The 22993-nt window shown below is 46.4% G+C and overlaps 4 non-coding genes across 4 annotated transcripts; 3 read left to right on the top strand and 1 right to left on the bottom strand.

Moving 5' to 3' along the window:
- Positions 1 to 13974: 13974 nt before the first annotated feature.
- trnal-aag (transfer RNA leucine (anticodon AAG)) lies at positions 13975 to 14056 on the top strand. The gene has a single exon. It is a non-coding gene; the product is annotated as a tRNA-Leu (tRNA).
- A 644-nt stretch (positions 14057 to 14700) lies between these two features.
- Positions 14701 to 14774, bottom strand: trnat-ugu (transfer RNA threonine (anticodon UGU)). Its single transcript has one exon. It is a non-coding gene; the product is annotated as a tRNA-Thr (tRNA).
- Positions 14775 to 16990: 2216 nt separating this feature from the next.
- Positions 16991 to 17073, top strand: trnal-cag (transfer RNA leucine (anticodon CAG)). The gene has a single exon. It is a non-coding gene; the product is annotated as a tRNA-Leu (tRNA).
- Positions 17074 to 20003: 2930 nt separating this feature from the next.
- On the top strand, positions 20004 to 20085 carry trnas-uga (transfer RNA serine (anticodon UGA)). The gene has a single exon. It is a non-coding gene; the product is annotated as a tRNA-Ser (tRNA).
- Positions 20086 to 22993: the final 2908 nt, after the last annotated feature.

Genomic DNA, 22993 nt, shown 5'->3' with positions numbered 1-22993 from the left:
CTCTGTACTGTTACTGTTATTACCTGTACTGCCTCAATTTCCTTCGTACGAACCCAATGTAACTGCACTGTGTAATGAATTGACCTGTACGAACGGCATGCAAGACAGGTTTGTCACTGTACCTCGGTACAAGTGACAAAAATAAACCAATCACAATACCACCTTCCTCACACCTGCTTTGAATCCCACCCCGTCCCAATCTAGTTTAAACCCTCCTTAAAGCACTGGCAAACCTGCCCGCCAGGATGTAGGTCTCTACTTCTTGCACTGGTCACCGCGGCCTCCAGAAGAAATAGCAATGTTTCACACCTCTAAACCCCTGCCCCAACTCTTCGATGGTGCGTATCTATAAACCCCTGGCCCAGCTCTTTAATGGTGTACACCTGTAAACCCCTGCCCCAACTCTTCAATGGTGCACACGTCTAAACCCCTGCCCCAACTCTTCAATATGAAAATGATATTTCTCGGAAGCGAAATCCGTTTTATTATCACTGACGCATGTCGTGAATTTTATTTTTGTTTTCCAGCAGCAGTACAGTGAAAGATATAAAATTTACGACGTTACAAAAATTAATAAATAGTGCAAAAAGAGGAATAATAAGGAGGTGTTCATGGGTTCATGAAGTTTTCAGGAATCTGATGGCGGAGGGGAAGAAGTTGTTCCTGAATCGTTGAGAGTGGGTCTTCAGGCGTCTGTACCTTCTCTCCGATGGTAGCAACGAGAAGAGTGCATGTCCGGAGTTGCGAGGGTCCTTTGCGATGGATGCTGTCTTCTAGAGGCAGAGGCTCTTGAAGATATCCTCGGTGGCGGGGAGAGTTGTGCCTGCGATGCAACTGGCTGAATATACAACCCTCTGCGACCTCTTGCGATCATTGGAGCCTCCATACCAGGCGGTGCTGCAACCAGTCAGAATGTCCTCCACCGTACATCTATAGGAATGTGCAAGAGTCGTTGGTGACCTCCCGATGTATTGTTGTTTGAGTAAAAAAGAATGGTTATCAGAGAAAATTCTCCCGTTCTTCTTCTCAGAATCATGGGATCCTTTGAGAATCATAAGAGTTGGGCGGCACAGTGGCGCAGAGGGTAGAGTCACTACCTGCCACATCTCCAGGGACCCGAGTTCAATCCCGATCACTGGTGACACGTGTGAGTGTGTGTGAGTGTGTGTGCGTGCGTGGTGTTTGCTCATTCTCCCTGAGACAGTCTGCATTTCATTCCGGGTGCGCCGGATTCCCCCCACATCCCAACGACAAAGACTTGATAGGTGCACTGGCCGCTGTAAATTGGCCCTAGTGAGAGTGAATGTTAAGTTTGGGGAGCAGTTTGTTGGAATGTAAGGAAATTTCTAAAATGTAATTAAAATGGGCAGTTGGTGGCCTGTTTCCCTGTTCGATCTCCCGTGACCCAGACAGCCTTTCGTCTACCACGTCGATGTCGAATATCAAGCATTACTTTCATGCATGAGAGAACAACAAAATATACACAGACCACAACATTTCATCTCTTAAATTCCCCTAGTAATAAGATTATGGCTCATCCGCCTCCGTCACACTTCGCCTTGTTAATCCATTCACATCCCCAAAACTAATGACGTCACTCAGCAATTCAATGTTAAAGTGGAGCTTATTGTCAGATGCACAAGTCCATGTGTGCACAGGTGCAATGTGAAATTTAATTGCATCACAGGCGCAAAGCATCAGATCCGCGATATGCAAAAGAAAAATAAATTGTGCACAGTTTTTTTTAACAGAGGAACAGATTTTGAACACAAGACCCAAAGTTCATTATCATACAAAGTGGTCGCGGTGTTGCTGTACTGAGGTAGCTCAAATTTAATAACATCAGGTGAAAGTGAATAACGTCAGCTCAAAGTTAATAACATCAATTGAAAGTTAATAACATCATCTCAAAGTTGATAACAAGATGACATCTGTGCTAATCCTCTATAGAAACGCTACAGGGCACCCAGTGATTTTGTGCTCTCATCCCAGAGAAGATACATGGTAATGAAAAGGATATTTTTAGAATCAGAATCCGGTTTATTATCACTGACACATGTCGTGAAATGCGTTGTTTTTTGGCAGCACACAGTGCAAGATATAAAAATTACTACGTTACAAAACTAAATAAATAGTGCAAAAAGAGGAATAACGAGGCAGTGTTCATGGGTTCATGAACCGTTCAGGAATCTGATGGCGGAGGGCAAGAACCTGTTCCTGAATCGTTGAGTGTGGGTCTTCAGGCTCCCGTACCCCCTCTCCAATGATAGTAACGAGAAGAGGAATTGTGCCGGATGGTGAGGATCCTCAATGATGGCTGCCGCCTTCTTGAGGCTTCGCCTCTTGAAGATGCCTTCGATGGCAGGGTGGGTTGTGCCCGTGATGGAGCTGGCTGAGTCTACAACCCTGCGCAGCATCTTGCTATCGTTCACATCGGAACCTCCACACCAGGCGTTGATGCAAAACAGTAAGAATGCTCTGCACCATACATCTGTAGAAATTTTCAAGGGTCTTTGGTGACCTACCAAAGTAATGTTGTTTGAGTAATAAACAATTGTTATCAGAGCAAACTCCCCCGTTCTTTTTCTAATCATCATGGGATCCTTTGAGAATCATAGAGTTCGGCGACACAGTGGTAGATTCACTGCCTGCCACAACTCCAGAGACAAGGGTTCCATCCCGACCGCCGGTGACACGTGTGTGTGTGTGTGTGTGTGTGTGTGTGTTTTTGTGTGTGTGTGTGTGTGAGAGAGAGAGAGAGAGAGAGAGAGAGTGTGTGTGAGAGAGAGTGTGTGTGCGTGTGTGGTGTTTGCACGTTCTCCCTGAGACAGTCTGCTTTTCAATCCGGGTGCTCCGGATTTTCTGAGTCAGGGGCTGCCCCTGTAAGTGCTCCACTGTGACCATGTCTGGGCTGCCCTGCGTTGTTATCTTTGGCTTGCAAACAAATGCCTGTTTTGCCGCAGTCGAGACGATTTTAGACCCCTGGTGTGCTGCCAATGTAGCCTCTGCGACTGCCCTGGTTTTACCTTGTGTTACTAGGGAGGCGTCTGAAAGGTGAGCCGGGCATTTAATGATGACCAATTTGTTAGGGCGGAGGATGGCCTGGAGAAGATTCTTTACGTCAGTCGCATTCTGTATGGTGCTACCCGCAGAGGTCAAATATCCCCTGTGCGCACAGAGTTGGCCAAATCCATGGGAAACTCCAAAGGCATAGCGGGGATCAGTGAAGATGTTAGCAACTTTGTCCTTGGCTAAAATACACGCTCTGGTCAGGACAATGAGTTCTTTTTTTTGGAAAACACTGGAGTTGCAAAGATGTATACTCCACCATATGGGAGTCGTTTACTTTGGCGTTGCCGCAAAGGCGGGTTCCCTGTTCATAAACGGAGGAACTACTGTCAACATACAGGTTTAAGTCTGCTGACTGGAAGGCCTCATCTGAAAGGTCCGGACGGGGTTTAGTCGAAAAGTGGTTATTCATTAAACAATCATGTAGTGGATCTGCAAGATCCTCCGATCGGGCCTCTAGAAAGGTGGCGTTAATGGTGATGCAGCAGGCAAAAATGAGGAGTGGGTTATTCAGTAGCGCAACCTCATATCTATTTAAGCGGGCCTGGGTAAAGTGTTGCGTCAGATGAGAGGTCAGGAGTGCACTTACGATATGGGAGGAATAAACAACTACTGTCTGTTGCAGGGTTATATTTGATGGCTGAATCTTCTGTGGGCACAGCGGGAGCCCCTTGGAACCTGGGACCAGCCGAGTGGAGTAATATGCCACCGGTATCTTTGTATCCCCATGGGTTTGAGTAAGGACGGCTGCAGCCTAGTCCTCCAGAACGTTCACAAAACGCTGAAATCGGCGGTCATATGGAGTGCGTCCCAGGGCCGGGGCGCTGGCAACAGCCTGTTAGAGCTTGTTAAAGGTCTCCTTTTGCTCCTCCGTAAGTTCAAAAGGTCCCACGGACTGGCTTGAAGCCAGGGGTGTGAGGTGTTTAGTAAGGAGGGCTACGTTAAGTAGACAATGCCTGCAGAAATTTACTAAACTCAATGGATAGTGGGCGGTGGGGTAACAATGATGGGTGCAGTACGTTCAGGAGTGAGCTGCCGCTCAGTAGCACTTAAGAGGGTGCTCGGAAATTTCACCTGAATCTGGGTTTGTTTTACTTTCTGTGGAGGTGTTGCATAACCTTAAGAGTGGAGTGTTTTAAATACTCTATTGGTGTCCGCGATGTTGAAGGGATCCGAGGGGCTTGCCAGTAAAAGGTCATCGGCATACTGGACAACAGTGGATTTGTCAGAAAGTTGCAACCATTGGAGTTGTTTCTGCAAAACTTGGGAAAAATAGTCGGAGAGTGTATAAAACCTTGCGGGAGGCGCGTCCACGTGTATTGCTGAACTTGGAAGGTGAAAGCAAACAGGTACTGCGAGTCGGGAGATCGGTGAATTGCAAAAAATGCAAGCTGCATGTCCAGAAGAGTAAAAATTCAGGATTCGGCAGGGATGCTGCTGAGAATGGTGGCTGGGTCGGGACCACGAGATGTAGTGGTTCCACTATCTCATTGACCTTACTCAGATCTTGTACAAGGAGACATTCCGTCCGTCCGGGTTTGGGTATGGGTAAAATGGGGTGTTTCAAAGTGATTGGCAAAGAATCAGAATGCCCTGTTTGCAGAATGAATCTATTAAATGGGTTATTCCGTCGACTGCCTCTCTCCGAAAAGGGGTACTATGGGACGGAAATCAGTTGTGCTCCTGGTCTTGCATGGATTTGGACTGGGGTCACTGGTGTGAATCCTACCTCAGCTTTCGACGCGGCCCATAAATCAAAGGTTGACTCATCCCGAAGCGAGTCGGTGGGGCTGATGGTGGCGTGAGCAGCCTGTTACCGAGAAAGTGGTGAGGTAATAAGTCAGGGTCCCTTCTGGCAGATTCTGGGGAACCCCGTTAAGGCCTTTTTGTGCCTGTGCCTCAAGCCAGTGGGATAGGGATCCAAGCTCCTCCGATTTATGACCCTCATTAACTGACAGGGTGTTGTGAGTGGACATCAAGCCTGATTGATATCACAATTCGTTAGGCACTTCAACTAAAAGTTCTGCCCGTCCTTACCCACTACTTTCCCTAAAATAGTGACAGTCACCATACTAACCAGGAAGAGAGCACACAACCCTTCTCGCTCTCTTGAGACCCCTGTGGGGTCATAAGCTAGTTCACATTAGGGTCAGAGATTTTCAAGGGTGGGTCAAAATCTCCTTTCGTGAAGTCCACCGTCCACCACTATGGAGGCTGGTAAATTCAGTGGACCCCATGGGGTTTAGGGCCTGTAATGGTAATTCGTTCATCCAGGCATTGTATTTTGAGTCAAAGGAAGCAGAGCAGGTCTCTCCCGGCCAGGTTAACCCCTAGGTTTGGGGTTACTGCGAATTGGATCAGACATTAATGATCTCCAAACTTCACTTGTAAAGGTTCAGTTAAGGGTTTAAGGGGTGGGATCTTTCTTGTCCCTCCAGTTCGCTCAATGTAACTGAAGACGGGGGGGGGGGGGTCAAGTCTGCCGATGGCGGTAGTGGGGGCAGTCCCACCGCCAATGGTCAGGTGCGCCACAAAGATAGCATCCTGTCGACTTGACGCTCGCTGGTGCAGGTTGTCGAGATCCCCTGGGTCCTACGTAATTACGAGATGGTGGCGGTGGTTCACAAGGAGGCCCTACGCTAGGGCTTTTGCGTCGTTTGTGAACAGTAGATATCCTTTACCAGGCCGGTCAACCCCTGCTGGAACGCAAAACTGCCATTCCATTTGATATCCCGTATTATCGGAGTAGGGAGGTCGGGATCAAAGGGGTCTCTGGACCATTTCCTGTTTTACCTTTGTGGCTTTCGAACAGCGACCGTTACTCCAGAAGTGGACGAGGGCTCTCCTCATGGCTTGCTGTGTATGGTCAGGCCAATTCGTGTTATTCGTGCGGATAGTGCCACTTCCTCAGGAATACATTGTAATAGGAGGGCATTAAAATGGGGGGAGTCATTGCCTCTGTTGTCGGCATCGTCCCCTGCATAGGTACCGTCAATTAAGCAGAAATGGTCCCAAAATCTGGGCCGTCAATACCCTGTTTCGGTCGGCATCCTAAAACCTTAGTTATGTCAATTGGCTGTTGGAGGGTTTTGCGAAGGGCAGTTCTAATGGTAGTTACCTGGTCCTGAGGCCGGACGGCCGCCTGAAAGGCTGTCCAGTCCGCATAGTTTCCCAGGTGTCCTTTCCGCCTCATTAGTTGGAAGGGCCATGCAACAAAACTGAAAAGGTCTTGGGGCGTGGCTTGGTACATCTGAATTGTTCCCATCACATAATCTATGATTTCCTCCGGCTTGGTTTTAAAGTTGGGCGCCTGACCCATGACTAGTCACATCTCTTGAGGCTTCCAAGGGGTGTAGATTTAGATCGTAGGATTGGCGCTGGCTTGGGTTGGAACGGGATTGGGAATACTTCTGTTGTGGAATTGTTTTTTAACCTTGACTTCCTTTACCTTATTCAACACAAGAAGTGGGCCGGGATCTTTAGTGTCGTCATAATCAGGGGTAGAATCGGAGTTATAATCTGTGTCTGTCTGTGAATCTATTAAAGGTCTGTCCCCGACCAAAATGTTCCGTCGCTTGTCTGTGGCCTTAGAGCCGTTCGTATGCGGGCTTTCTCTCCCTCTAAACTTAACCCTAGTTCGAGTCGCAATAGGGCCATGGATTTGTCCTTGGGACGGGACGTGGCAATTGGTGGTGAGGGCGGAACTGTTTGCGGATTAGTTGCATTATATGGGGGCAGCTGTGGAACGGAGGGGGGGTAGGTAAGGGCTGTGGGTCGGACCATCCAGTCCTCCACATTTTCGTCCGTGTCATTACTTTGGAACAACAGGAGCACGCCAGACATGTCGGGAGGTACCTCCACTTTATCCTTATTTCTTTTATTTTTATTCCTAAGTTTATCTTATTCTCCTGATCTACCCCTTCTGTTTCTCTCAGCGTCGTGTTCTCCGCACTGACACTTCAGGACTTCCCAACTCTTAGGATTTCCCTTTTCATCACACACACTAATTCCTTTTCTGCACGCATTATGTTCCCAACTATTCTGTTTAGATTTATTTGTTAGCTGTTCGGCTGTTTTTTCTCCAAGTAGACATTAACATTTTCCATTTCCCCGCCCCGTATTGCGCTTCCAAATCGCCCTTTCTGCTTTTGGGCACTTATCCATATCTCAAGTTCCCCCCAATGGCCATATACCATTTCAAAATTTTTTATTGAATCACGCCGATAATTTACGGAAGTTTCTCCCATTCTTCGGATCGTCTTTACATAACTTAGATAGTGGGGTATTGGACCCAGACTTATTGAAAGTTTGTCCCAATTTGTTTTCTTCCCTATCGTACGGTACAAATCGCTGCAATTATCTATAATATCGGTCTCTTTCCTCCACCTACTTCAGGTTCCTGACCTTCCTGTGGGGGTTTTCCCCTCATGATAACCGGTTTAAGGCAGGGTGGTAGTACCGGAGAACGGATCTCGAAACTTAGAGCTCAAAATCTTGAAATTCACAAACTTAAAACCCAAACATGGGGACTCGAACCCCAAACCCGAAACTGGGGACCCGAACACTAAACGCGAAAATAACGTAACTGGGTTCTCGAAACCCGAACCTGTAATTACATTAACTGGGGACTCGAACCCCGAACACGAAATTAACTTAACTGGGGACTCGAACCCCTCTTACCTGTGGCACTCGGAGAGGTTCGCGAGGAGTCCGTCAGAGGATATTCGACAAGCAAAGCGATCGATCGATCAGGTGTCTGACTCCCTGAGAGGGATCAAGGTGAATCGGACCTTGTGGGCCCTTCCGTCTCAGGTAGACGTTATCCCCGTCGATCGCTCACGCCGCTTCCAAAAAAAAGAGTCGCTTCCCGAGTTCTCTCCGCAGAAAGGAGCAGACAGAAATTTATACAGATATTGTCACGCACACTTAATGCATGCGGCGCCGCGAGTTTCGGTCAAGCCACATAGATCCCGAGACAGACGTCGCACCTACTGTCCATCATAATTTGTTATAATCAAGAAATTCAAAGACAGGTATCCCCCTCATTGCCTAGGACAAGCTTCCACCTCGTCGTTTATTGCACCCAGTACTCCTATTGTCTGGCATAACGGGACTGACCAAGGTCCTGGACAAAGTAATTAACATATTATCCTTTGAGTCAGCAGCTTGCGTGCTGTTGCTTGCGAGGTATTTTTCTACAAGCTATAGGCATTTTTACAATTTTTATCCCTTTACTTCTTCAGTGTGACCGTGAACATAATGGTCTGACAGTCGCTGTCCGACACCGGTGGAAACACCTTGAAACTTTTCCCCAGCTTCTGCTTCCTCCCAGAACGGACCGACTTCACTGGACTCTTTTCTCTATTTTATTTTCAACGTTCCGCGCCGTGGTTTCTGTCGTGTAGCGATTATCATGTTCGTCAAACACGCGAAAGGTCCCCAGTTCGATCCTGGACAAGAACATAATTTTGGATCCTGCTCCAGGTGGTGAGGCGAGTGCGTCTTCTTGGCGTTGCCATTCAGCTTATAAACAAAGGCAAGAGATTTTGCTTTGAAGTCAGAAGAACTTGATTCAGTTAAATTCCGCATAACTGCCGTGAAACCAAATTAGTCCGTCATTTTGCGCTCCCTATCTGTCTCTCTCTCTCTCTCTCCCTCTCGTCATCTCCCAGATTAACTGCTTCACTCATCGTCTGTCTCCCGCTCTCTGTTATATTCTCTCATTTCCTAAAGGAGACGGTTATTGAGGACTGAAAGAAGGGGAACTATCTTGATTCAAGTGAATTTTCCCATGGAACCGTTGTGATGACTCGGTTAATGACTTCTTTGAGCACAGACAGAGTTCGAATTCCGGAAACTGACGGAATAAGGGAACAAAACAAACGACAGAAAATTGTCTTGAAATCGACCAAACATTGTGAAATGGAGGATCGAACTCGACGGGTGGAACGACCTGCTCGTGGTTTAATTGATTCTGTTTTCTCGTCACCTTCCAGCCTTTCTCTCACAAACAATGTGCCATCTCTTCATCTACCCTCCGCCTTTCTCTGTCTGTCTGTCTCTCGCTCGCTCGCTCCCTGACGTTCTCTTTCCATCTCTGTACCGCACACAGTTTTCTGCTTCGCTTCCATTTCAGTTTCTTGCTCTCAGATGTGCTTTCGTATTCCGTCCATCATTGCATTCCTCCATACCTCCTTGTTCCTCGCTGGACAACCTCCCGTCCCCCGGTAACTTTCTAGTGGTTAACAATGCTCTAAAAATCTCAGAGAGAGAGAGAGGAGGTGTAGGTGAAATAGATAGATAGATAGATAGATAGATAGATAGATAGATAGATAGATAGATAGATAGATAGATAGATAGATAGATAGATAGATAGATAGATAGATAGATAGATAGATAGATAGATAGATAGATAGATAGATAGATAGATAGAGATACAGAGAGAGAGAGAAAGAGAGAGAGAGGGGGGTAGGTGAGATAGAGATAGAGAGGTGCGGGAGAGAGCGAGCACGCTGGCAGAGATTTTTAGAACAACGTTAACCACGTGAAAGCTACCGGAGGACGGGAGGGTGTCTTATGTTACACCTTGACTGCAGAACCGCTGCAAGTACAAGTCAGGGTACTACAGGCTTGTGAAGGGATTTATGATGGGAAAGTGACTTGAAGGTATCCGAAAGACAGGATCTACCTGCATTTGGGTAGTCATTGATTTGTGCAGAGGAAAGTCACGAATTTGATTGAGGTTTGAAGAGATGACCGCGAAGATCGACGAGGCAAGGGCGGTGGACATTTATAGGAATATCGACTTTATCAAGGCTTTTGAATAGGTCCCGCGTGGGAGGCTATTCAGGAAGGTTGGATCACATGGGACTCAGTGAGAACGAGTCAATCGGCGTGGTGCTGGGAGTCGGTGTCCTGCAGTGGAGCGATGTATTTTTTTTGGAAGCCTGGGACCAGTGGAGTTCCGAATGGATCTGTGCTGTGTCCCTTGTTTCTCACATCCATATCAGCGATAGAGATAAAAACTGAGGTGGCATTGTTATTACCTGTGCGGAGACACCAATATTGGTGGTATAATGAAGTAGGTTATCTGAAATAATAACAGGACTTTAATCAACTGTGAATGTAGCCAAAGAACGGCAGATGAATTAACTGGGACAAGTGCGAAGTGTCGCATTCTGGGATGTTAAACCAGAGTAGGACTTACACAGTAAATGAGAGCTCCCTATGGAGTATTGAGGGACCGAGACACCTCAGAATATAATGAGACACTTTCTGTAATTTGAAGACACAGGTAGACAGGTTCGTGGAAACGATGTTTGTCACGTTTGCTCCAATTAGTCAGGGCACTGAGTACAAATTCGGGACCCCATGACATCGATTAGACGGCACGTGGAGAACTGTGTGCACATCTGGTCGACTCGCTGCAGGGAAGATGTCGCTAACCTATAGAGGATGCAGAACATATTCACAAGGATGTTGCCGTCATTGTACAGCTTCACTTACAAGGAGAGATTGGATGAGCTGCGGCTTTTTTCCCCTGGAGCAACGGAGGCTGAGGACTGACTTTCAGAGGTTTATGATTTTATAGGCAGAGATAAGTTGGATTGTTACTGTCTCTTTTTCTTTGGTGGGATAGACTGAAAATGGAGGGGATAAATTTCGGGTGACGGGGTAATATTGAAAGGGGATTTTCTGGACAAGTTGTTAACACAGGTGGTGGAGTCCATATGGAATGTGCTGCCAGAGGAAGTGGAGAGGTTGGTGCAAGTGCAAATTTCAAAGATATCGTCGCATTTACATGGTTAGGAGTAGTGCCTAGGAATATCCGCCCAACTCAGGCTAATTTGATTGGATCAGGTAGATACATTCGTCAGCATGGGCGTATTAGGTCTATTAGGACGTGTTTGAAAGGCCTGTTACCTCGCTGCAGATCTTTATGAGTCCATGAGGTACGTTGAATCCGAGAAACAAGGAGGACAATAAATATATGCTTCAGAGTCGCTCTATCCCATCTCTCAACTCTCTTTCAGCACATCGGAGACTGCATTGCTGCTGCTTCCTGACACAGAGGACAAAGCTTTTATTCCGATTTCTGTCCATCTCCACCTTATTCCAGATTCAGATGGTCATTCTCTGACACTTCCCTTACCTCGCTTTCACGCGCTGTTTTAACTGTCAGCGAGCTGCTTGACAGCTCTGTTGGGAACACGAGAAAATGATTCTCTGAAATCCACTATTCGCAAATCCTTAATTTAAGAAAACTTCAGAGAACCGACGAAGGTGATGCCTTGAAATATCCACAATTCCTTCAGATCTCGCCACAAGGGAATTTATATGGTTAGTTCTAATACTAACCCATCAATTAGAAAGCGTTACGAAGCTCCCGAAACCTCGAGCAATGAATTCGTAAGGAAGTCGCAACAAGGGAAACGGATTTTATGCACCGCTATATTGTCTGTCGATGGGCTTTGGCATCAGCTGTCTCTGTGGCGCAATCGGCCAGCGCATTTCGCTATTAACTGGAAGGCTGGTGGTTCAAGCCCACCGAGGGACTTTGAGCTCAGGTTTTCTCCCCGACATTCAACACTTCTGGGGGTGCTGAAACAGCAGATCACCATTTCCTCAGAGGTGAGAGCTTTAAATCGTGTTGACCTTGGTGACTGCTAAAACGTGACATGTATTTTGCATGGTATGTGGATGATATGGATCTTATATTTGTAATGGGAATCATATGGATCAGGTCAACTCTGAAGAATGAAAAGAAACAAACAAAACACATTTCTGGTTGCTTGCGCTGAAAGGCAACCAGGGAATGCTGGATTTCTCTGTTGGTAAAGATAGTGGCTTTCCATGTGTCGATGACGTCTGAGAGCTCTGAAACTTTAATTTCCTCTCCCTCCACAGATCATATTTCAATTTCACTTTTATTTCAGCTTCATTCCACATTTGATTAGGAGTAAATATTCTTCCCATTTTATGTTCAAATGTTTCGACATGAACCCGGAACTAATACCTCTGGGCTCTATGGCGCAATAAACAACGCGTGGGACTTCTATCCCGCAATTGACTTCAAACTGAACCACTTTACGTGGAATGAAACGGTGCTTTGCAACTTAATGGCGCTGTGATTTAAAGAACGGCTTTAAGGGTATTCCCTCTACCGTGGGCTTGGCAAGCGTGTTCCCGACATTGTTCGCAATCCAGTGTTTGTCAGTTATTTTCTCGCCAGTGCTGGATAAGATTTACCGTGCGGCGCCCTCTGCAAGAGGAGAAACGCATTTCTTCTGCGCAGACTCAAATATGAGGCCGCGTCATCAGAAATTTGTGCCCTCTAATTGTTTGCAACAGCCTATCGAGGAATTTGGTGCTGCAATAGGATGGAAACTGTGGGACTGGTGTTGTCGCTTCTTCAGTGATAGAATGAAAGGGAGCGAACGCAGGTCTGCGTTTTACGAAATGCGATGCTCTCTTCAGTTGTTTTAACTACATGCACCAAAGGGAGTTACTGTGGGCTCTGTAGAGAAATGTTGCAGCGTGTTGGACTTCTAATAATCTGTGTCCAAGCGATTCAAATATTGTGGTTTCGATGCCACCAGAGTCAGTATATGTCCGAATTCGCTACAACGATAAGCAAGGTCAGAATTCGAGTGGCTGATGACCTGATGTTGGATAATCTTGAAATCCAGGTCATGGTTTGAAATAATCTAATCGTTATTTTCTCTCAGATCGCCGGAGTCTGGAATTTTTCGGGAGAATTGCTGCGAGTACTGAGTCTTTGATTATTTCAAAGACGGGAGAGATAAATACTTGACAAAAACGAGGCTGATACGATAACGAGGTTGGATGGAATGCAGAGTTAAATGACTGAGCGTTTAGGTGCTCTTCGGTCTTTCCGATATGCACAGATGTTTGTGCAGGTAAATGATTTAAATTTTTGCTTGACTTCAGTTCACTCAACTTCTTCCATTCCATTAATGTTGCAGTTTTGATAAGCCCCTTGCATTCTGTTCATGGTAATTCAAATATTTCTGGAAAGAAAACACACATTTGTCTTCTATAATTCAGGAAAATGACGTCACTTTTGACCCGGAACCTGTCCCCTCACAATATGCAAGTGCCCAGTTTATGCGGTTCCCAATCCCCGCAGAAACTCCATTTCGAAAAAGTAATATTTATTGCTTCTTTGAATTAAAAACCCAGACTGAGAGGGCAATGGGTAGAACCGTGCAGACGGAACAGTTTGCGCTGTGGTGCATGTTTTCCTGATTGCAGTAAGGGGAACGGTGAGTAACAGTCATTAAATCAGAAAGACTTCAGGAAAACTTCGGCCAATATTGAACGTTTCTTTACATACGTCTTCTCAAACATTAGAAAGGTTGTGAATATCCCAGAGGGGGTCCAGAAGATATTTTCAGGTGCCGCAGCCAATGTGAATGATTTCATTTGCAACTTCAAGCTGCGGAAGATGGGATTGCTTCATTCAGATGACAAACATTGAGAGCATACTTTATGGACATCTTAATGTACATGCACAAATCTTGCTGAACGTAACAACACAGGTCGATTGAATGGTGAGATCACTCTTTGCATCCGCTGGAAATGTCTGAGTTGAACTATTTTGACCCATTTCGACAATGAGAGTACTCATAAAAATTAGCGTCCCTGCACTGACGTTTGGTAAAACCTCATGGTCTGCCACTTTGCCGTCTGACGTGGCAACCATTTACCACTTCTGTCCCTGGTCTACTCTGAAGAGATATTGGATGGATTGGAAAACGGGAAGCCGCATCAAGCCTCAAACACTGTGTCTGGGACAAACACAGAGGGTTTTAGAACTTTCAAGATGAACATGTTCAATCAGTGAGCGTTGTTAATAATGAACGAAAAGCAGCTTCGGTGTGTGGTAGTGTGGCCGAGCGGTCTAAGGCGCTGGATTAAGGCTCCAGTCTCCACGGAGGCTTGGGTTCGAATCCCACTACTGTCATTGGGTGCAAACCTACCGCACCTAATATTACCTATTGCAGTATTAAAAATGAATTGGGAAATGTTTTGCAGAAATAAAAATCACAAATCACCGTAACTATGATCCTGCATTGGTGCCAAGATCAATGATCTCACTGAGGGGCTGAAGAACAGTCATGAGTTGCTGTGGAGATTGTGCATAGGTGTAATAGTGGCCCATATTTATATGAAACAAATGGGTTTGGAAGTATTCAATATCAAGCTATATTCCAACATATCAGCAGCGCTGCTCCTGCCGTGTCTTAAAGTACACAGCAAACTAGTCGGAGTTCGTATCGAAAAGACCTGTGCAACGCGACGTGGGATCGTTTGTCAACAGGACCAGGTCAAGGACACAAAGCAGGACACGGCCGCGTTTGCAAACGATTGTCAGCCTGAACTAACATGACACCGCAAAAACTCAAGGAAGCGGGAAACAAAGTAATCGGAAACGTCATCTGGTTGAACTCATCGCCCTGTTTCTTGCTTCTCAGACACCAACAGACCTGTTGCGTTTTGCAGGCTTTTTATTTTTTTTCTGCTTTTTGTTTTATGTTTGGAGGTGCGTGAATGGCGGTGTCTGCATGGAACCCGCCTTATCACACGGAAACTCACTCCATAAATGAAAGGCTCCGCTGGGAGTTGAACCCAGGATCTCCTGCTTACAAGGCAGGTGCTTTGACCAGTTAAGCCATGGAGCCCCCGCGCCGTCCAACGGCTGTAATAATGAGATGCTACTTGCATTACCTTCTCTTGTTCTTCTGCTGGCGAGGGAATTGCTTCGGATTCTGCTTATTCCTTCAGATTCACTGTTTCGTCTACTTCCAAACATTGTATCACCGGATCCAGAAACGGATTCTCCGCAGTGACAACTCCGCCTGATTTACTGAACACTTACTCGCCTCCATTCGCACTACCTCAAAACCCCTACGATACCTCCGCTCTTTATGTTTGATCTCATCACAGCTTCAGGAAAAGTCATCGGAAGTCAAATAAAATGGACAGACTAATCAATAGTCAGTGTTTGACAACTTCCTCAGGTGGTACGGACATGGATACCAACTGTCTTTGTCAATTTCACGAGCTGCGAGCAGGAGGTAAAGGGATACATCGGCATGAAATCCCTTCCAGCGAGGGAGGAGGCTGATGGTTTGAATGTGTTCAACTTCGTGAACACATTTCCCTGGGCCTGACGCAGGTAAACCCTCAGCAGTCTTACTTCGGGTTCTTAACCAAATCTGGATATAATTCCATCCGTTACATCCCTTCTGTGTGAGAAGCGAGAGACAGAAATGTGCAGATCCTTAACAGTGATACGATTTACATTTCTCATTGTTCTTAGGATTTGTAAGCAAATTTCATCGTTATACATATGCTGCTTCAAATTTTGATCGTTTTTACTTCACTTACTTCTGTAACAAAAGATTCTTAATTAATGACTGTTCTTGCTGCTGCACAGCTTTAAATATACTTCTGTTCACTTGTTCCTTGGGCAGCTACGTCGGATGATACACAGCAGTTGGCGGTGTTGATTTGAGGAACCACGTGATGCTGCAGAAGACTCAGGGTGAAGGGAACGTGATGTCTGCCTCACGTTGTCTGCACCACTCACAATTAATTCCGACCCTGAAACAGTTCACTCCATACATCTCACAGAACCAGCTTGACCGCATTGTATCTGTCAGTTGGACGGGGTGGGGCAGGAAAAGTGAACTTTCCAACTTCCCAACTGGGATGAAGACGCTGTTCAGTGTGTAAGTACATTCAGTTCCATCGCCGAATCATTCCACATGTGGAAACTCTTGACAGCGGTTAATTCTCTCCTGGCTGAGAAATGCGTCCCTCCTTCTCTCTCTCTCGCAGGACATCGGCCCCAGGCAGTTTTCATTGCTCTTTCTCTTGGCGTTTCTAACAGGGTGCGACTTTGTGGCCTAATGGATAAGGCGTCTGATTTCGGTGTTTCAGGTGAAGTCATCAGGAGATTGCAGGTGCGAGTCCCGTCATGGTCGTTTTACCAATGTGGTTTCAATTCTGTTCTGTCGCTTACTCCCTCCACCACACCTGTCTCATATGAATCAAACACACGCGTTTCAAGCGCATCGGCTTCGAGCAGTGGCCTGCGCCGTGTTGACCTCGGTCACTCCGCCTTTTCGTTTCACGTAACTTATATTTCACGTGTATTGTCTGTGATATGTTTCTGCAAACCTTCTCATAAACATCGGAGTGGAGCTCCTCAAACTGTCGGGAGCAGCTGCTGCTGGGAAGACGGAAAGTGCTACACATTCAGCAGGTCAGTTCGCAGCGGAGGAGATGCCACAGTGAACCTACATAACCATCGGGTTAGAACCTCAAACACACGTTTTCCTTCCTTCAGAAACTTATCTCGGGGTCGGAGCCTGATGTCGCAAGGCCTGGTTACTCCGATTCCGAAGCAAGGCTACATTTGATGCCATACGGCGACGGACGGATGGACATGGATACGGCGGCATTCCGTCCAAGCTGTGAGGACAGAGTGTTGGTCACCTGTTGGTTGCCCAGTCCCGCTGTGAACCAATGCGAAGAATCAGTTCGGTGAGTTAATGTCAAACAGCGATAATCTATCTGATTATTATATCGTATGTGGGGACTCGTTTTGTACAACGCAGAACAGGACAGCACCATGTAGAGGACCTTTACCACATCACTTCTTCTCAGACCACAACGCCAAATTAAACCAATCCAATCTGCTTTTACGTGGCCCATTTCCTTCTATTTTCTGCCCGAATTTCGATCATGACATGAACGACGTGCTTCTCAAATGTTGCACCTGGCTGAAAACGAAGATTATTTTCTCCGAACCCATCCCCCGAATCATGATTGCACTTCAGTCTTTTCATTCGCTGCAGTAATGAAATTAGTCGTGTCGATGCCGGTGGTCGTCAGGATGGCCGAGTGGTCGAAGGCGCTGCGTTCAGGTCGCAGTCTCCACTGGAGGCGTGGGTTCAAGTCCCATTCCTGACAGTTACGCATTTAAAATCTTGATTCTCCCTCCATTTGTTCTCCCACTGGTCGCCAGTTTTGCCTCGCCCCATCCTCGCTTCTGCCATTGAACAACTCTGTCCTCCCACAGATCACGTGTCTTCCTCAATTTATTTTTTTTTTCTGTCCTATCCCCCTTCGCGATCTTCTTCTGGTCCTCTCGACTACACCGAGATTATGGTCCAGCCGTCCCTAACTCTCCCGTCCCATCTTCACATCCGTTGTTTCTCAAATATGCAGCAGTATACTGATGGCAACGGTGAATGCAGTCACAACCCAGAGCGAGGGATGTGAGACGGAGCTGAGCCAATTTGTCATGGTCCCAACTCTTATCCTGGGCTATTTAATCAAACCCCTCTACTGTTGATCCAACAAATATCCATCCACCCCACGGCGTACAATTCCAGTGATCCAGCTCCCACCACTCGCAGAGGCAGAGTATTCGTGGGCTTCATCACCCTGTGCGTGAAGACAATTTTCGGTACCTAAGTTTCAAATGACCTGCTCTTTATCTTAGAGTTCCGTCCCCTTTTTTGTGACTCTCTCACTGGTTAAAACATCTCAACATCTGCCCTGTCAGCCTCCATTAAAAATCTTTTTTTTGTCTGAATAAGTTCGACGCTCATTCCACTAATCTCCAAGGAATTGGGGTCCATCGTAGTTAGACATGAAGAATTCATAACTGAATGAACAAACACAGTCCCATGATATTCAGATGGAAGTGACAATTGCAGCACAGCTTTCATTGCTGGCGAATATTTTCAATCAGTTCAGTTAACAGAACAGAGGCCCACTTTTGCAGCAGTCTCGTGTGTGAACTGAGTTCCATGATATCAGACACTAGTCGGCTCTTTCTCAAAGAAAACTGATTTGTTTTATTTCACGTTTGTTACATTGTGTCTAACTGTTTCAAAGAATTACCAATTGCAAAGATTGCAGGCGATCTCCATGGAGAGGGGTTTTCACCCAGTGTGTAAAGATAGCATCATATCACTCAAATCCGCAAAAACTTGACAACGCCATGAACGTCGAGTAACTTAACCATCTGGGTATCAGCCATTCTGGGAAACAGCTTCAAATCCGTGCAGTCGTCGATTCTCCCCTGACCGGGTGAAGAATGTTCTGAACATTTCAGCTGGGGTGTCGCTCATAGTGACACCACGTCGTTACCCATTCTGCAGATATTGAGATATTTCAGAATTGACCGAGAGCGAATCGTTCACAATCACTCACATGGTGGAATCCAGTGGAACAACGAATGGGCATGACTGCAATGTTGAACATCGCCGGGACGGTTGAAACACAGAGGAAGCCGTAACTTTTGCTGCCCATCACACTGCATTCAGAAGTTGAAGAGACACACGTGTCTGGTTCACTGTGAATGAAAGCCCGTTTCTCACGGCGCCGGAAACTCTACTTTAATCCATGCAGTGGAAAACTCGTTCATTCTCGGCACAGAAGCCAATGACTTCTCTCCACCCTCACCTTCTAAACTAACGGTGCAGAAAATATATATCTTTAGAACCATAGAACCATACAGCACAAAACAGGCCCTTCGGCCCACCATTTTGTGTTGTCCATCAAACCACCCTCACACTACCTAACCCCTTCCTCCCGCATATCCCCCCCAAACCACACTCCTCCAAATGCCTATCCAACAAGTTCTTGAACCTGTTCAATGTATCTGCCTCCACCATCACCCCAGGCAGTGCATTCCATGCACCAACCACTCTCTGGGTGAAAAACCTCCCATTGACATCTCCCCTGAACTTCCCACCCATAACCCTAAAGCCATGCCCTCTAGTCCTGAGCACTGGTGCCCTGAAAAGGAGGTGCTGACTGTCTACTCTATCTATTCCTCTCAGTATTTTATGTACCTCCATCATGTCTCCTCTCATCCTCCTCCTTTTCAGTGAATAAAACCCTAGCATCTTAAGCCTCTCCTCATATTCAATACTCTCTAATCCAGGCAGAATCCTGGTAAATCTCCTCTGCACCCTCTCCAACACCACCACATCCTTCCTATAATGAGGCGACTAGAACTGAACACAGTACTCTAAGTGTGGCCTAACTAGACTTTTGTAAAGCTGCATCATCACCTCGCGGCTCTTAAACTCAATCCCGCAATTTATGAAAGCCAACATCCCATTGGCCTTCTTAACTGCTCTTTCAACTTGTGAGGCAACTTTCAATGAACTGTGAATATGAACCCCCAGATCCCTCTGCTCCTCCACACTGCCAAGTACCTTGCCATTCACCCAGTACTCTGCCCTGGAGTTTCTCCTTCCAAAGTGTACCACCTCACACTTCTCCGGATTGAACTCCATGTCAGCCCAGCTCTGCATCCTATCAATATCCCTCTGTCAGCTCCGACAGCCCTCCACACTATCCACAACACCGCCTATCTTAGTGTCGTCCGCAAACTTACTAACCCAGCTCACCACCCCATCATCTAAGTCGTCTGTAAATATCACAAAATGTAGAGGTCCCAGAACCGATCCCTGCGGGACACCACTAGTTCACTGCCTTCCAATCCGAGGGCACTCCTTCCACCACAACCCTCTGCTTTCTACATGCAAGCCAATTCCTAACCCACACAGCCAAGCTTCCTTGGATCCCTTGGCCTCTGACCTTCTGAAGAAGCCTACCATGAGGAACCTTATCAAACGCCTTACTAAAATCCATGCAAACCGCATCCACCGCACTGCCCTCATCAATCTTCCTGGTCACCACCTCAAAGAACTCTATCAGGCTTGTGAGGCAAGATCTTCCCTTCAAACGGCACAGACTTCTGTTTGTACCGGACCCTCTTCACTGCTCTCTCTCTCTAGCTGTAAAGAAAACACTTTAAACCTTCACTTCAGGATCAACAACCGTAGCTCCAACACAGTGTAACAGTAAACGCAGGCAGTGCTGCGATGGTCGAGTGGTTAAGGCGTTGGACTTGAAATCCAATGGGGATTCCCCACGCAGGTTTGAACCCTGCTCGCAGCGCTAACAATTTCAGACACAGGTACCGGACGGGCAACTGCCGCTGATAAGTATAGGTTTATTATTGTCACTTGTGCTGAGGTCACTTGTGCTGTGGTACAGTGAAATGCTTGTGTTACAAACCGATCATACAGGTCAATTCATTACACTGTGTAGTTCTATTGAGTTAGTACGAAGTGCATTCAGGTAGTACAGGTAAAAGACAGTAACATTACAGAGTAAAGTGTCACAGCTACAGAGAATGTGCAGTGAAATAAGGTGTAAGTTCACAACAAGGTAGGTCGTAAGGTCATAGTCCATCTCACTGTATAAGGGAACCGTTCAATTGTCTTATCACAGTGGGGTAGAAGCTGTCCTTAAGTCTGGTGGTACGTGGCCTCAGGTACCTGTATCTTCTACCCGATGGAAGACGAGAGAAGAGAGAATATCCAGGGTGGGTGGGGTCTTTGATTATGCTGGTTGCTACACTGAGACAACGAGAGGTAACGGTAGAGTCCAAGGATGGGCGGCTGGTGTCCGTGATGCGCAGGGCTGTGTCCAGAACTCTCTGCAGCTTCTTATGGTAAATCCAATGTACAGCCAGGGTTCCACATGTCTCACACATTCAGGCAGAAATTTCCTTCCCCAAGCGATAAGTCCACATGTTGACTCTATCTTTTGGAAGAACAGTGCATCCTTCGTGTTCAGGTGACCAGATACGCGAGGGCAGGTTGGCCCTTCATACAGTGGCGGCTTCCTTTGAAGAGGGGAGATGTACTATTTATATTCCGACAGAACAAGTCATCTCTTTTTTCCGGGTTGACTTCATTACTTTTCGAACTTGAAGATTTTCAGGTCACCCGTCTCATTGCCAAAGAGAAGGAATTGAAACTGTGAAAAACACACTGGACACTTCGCCATCTGAGGCCTGAATTGGACCCTTGACTTTTATTTTGTCTCTGCCGTGCACGTGGCGACGATTTCTGATCCTTCACCTGTCCCTGTACTGCATCCAGTCATGCTTGCCAACAGCTCTAACCGAGTCCACTCCAGATCATGAGCTGCCCTCTGATCCTGCTCCCACTGCTTTGCACGTTGTGACCCTGTTCTTCCCCTCAAGACACTTTCGGGTCTGTTTCGGAACTAGCATGATCAGTGGCAGCAGGCGGCAGAAGTGAGCGGGTTATGGCCGAGGGCTAAACGGGAACAACGTCACTGACCACTCGGTCTCACTGCCCGGGTTTTAACGTGGCAGTGGATCTCATTCCTCCACCCGACACCATATAATGAGCAATCTGGCCCTGCCGTACACTACTGACCACTGAATAACAATCCTATATGTGGCCTGACCTGGTAATGATTTCACATTTCCCATTCTGGTAGTATCTCACGTGAAATGCTTCGGTGAGTTACTGGCTGAATATAAAATATCACCGCATAAAAGTAAGGCAGGACAGTTTGTATTTTCATACTGCCCTACGAAAACTTTATCAACACATGCTTTTGGTCTGTTCGCAAACAAAACCGTTTGTTTCGTATTTGAAGACGGTTATGCAGAGCTGTCAGTGCGGCCGAGTGTCTAAGGCGCCAGACTCAAGAAATGAAAGTCCTCCCTTTGAAACGGGGTTGTTCTGTTCTCCAACTGGGGGCGTGGGTTCGAATCCCATTCCTGACATGTGCTGACTTTTACATTTGTAATTTTGACTTATTCAATCGACGTCAATTGATTCCAGTTAATAGGATCGGAGCTGCTTGGGTGGATAAAATGTGGAAAAATCACAGCGTGGTTTTCTCACAGCGGCTCAGAATGCAACGCATTTAGACTGCGGGCGCTGATGAATGAAGGGGATTTGGAGCGGAGAGTCCGTGACATCTTCTAACTAATGGTCACTGCTTGGACAGAGTTAAGTTGGTGCCATTTGAACTGGTTGTCGGTGACAGTTTTGTTCACATTTTTGTTTAAATGAAGTGTGTTAACAGAGATTTCACGTCATTTTAAGTCACGTTCCAAATGAAACATTTGTTCGGGAGCTCGGTCCCGGGAGTTTCAATACTTTATGGATCAGAGAATTCGGTGACCCGCTTTGCTGTTGACACGTTAGTGGGAGGTGCCAACAGCTCGGCCACTCAATATGATCCTGGCGTCTTTGACACAGACCCCATCCTCTGCTCTTTGCCAGTTCCAAAGAGCCTCGATTTTCCTTGTTCTTTCAGAAATATGTCTCTCTTCTCTGCAAATATTCCCGTCACAACCTCTACAAATCTGCGTCGTGGAGAATTTCAGAGAGTGAGATGGTGCGTCAAGATCTTCAAACTAATCTCAGTTTGAAACGATCATCCTTGCAATTATTTTTCCTCAACAGTTCCTCTCCGACAAATGGAAACATCTCAACATCTCCTCAGTCACGGACAATTAGAACCTTACGTCGTTCATAATGGCCACCCATCACGATTTATTCTAAACAGTCCAGTTTTAACTTCCTCACCTGTTGTTTTCAGCACGCCCGTTCAACCCGGGAGTTAGGTTCGTCCATGCTTTCCCAGCCGCCACTAATGCTACCATATCTGTCACCGATTCAGCGAAGTAAAACTGCACATTACTCCAGGGTCGGCCTCACAAACCTGTACAATTGTAATAAATGAATTTATCTGTTTCTGATCTCCAATCTTCTTGCAATAAACGACAATCTACCAGTTGGTTTCCTAAATACTTGCTCCACCTGCCTGCTAATCGTATATAGTTTTATGCACATGGGCACCTCCGCCTCTCTGTGCTTTCCACATTTGACCTTTTTTTGTCTAGGTTATATCTAACAACGGAAGAACATGGCATCACCCTCAAACAACTTCTGTCCAGTTTTCGTCACTCACTAAACCATCCAGTTGCCATCTAAATCTCCTCATTGCAACTATTTTCATGTCATTATTCAAC

This window comes from Pristis pectinata, chromosome 18, assembly GCF_009764475.1.
Source record: "Pristis pectinata isolate sPriPec2 chromosome 18, sPriPec2.1.pri, whole genome shotgun sequence".
In the NCBI taxonomy this organism is placed as follows: Eukaryota; Metazoa; Chordata; class Chondrichthyes; order Rhinopristiformes; family Pristidae; genus Pristis; species Pristis pectinata.
The sequence above is the reverse complement of the archived record's forward strand: the minus strand, read 5'-3'. Positions and strand labels throughout refer to the sequence as shown.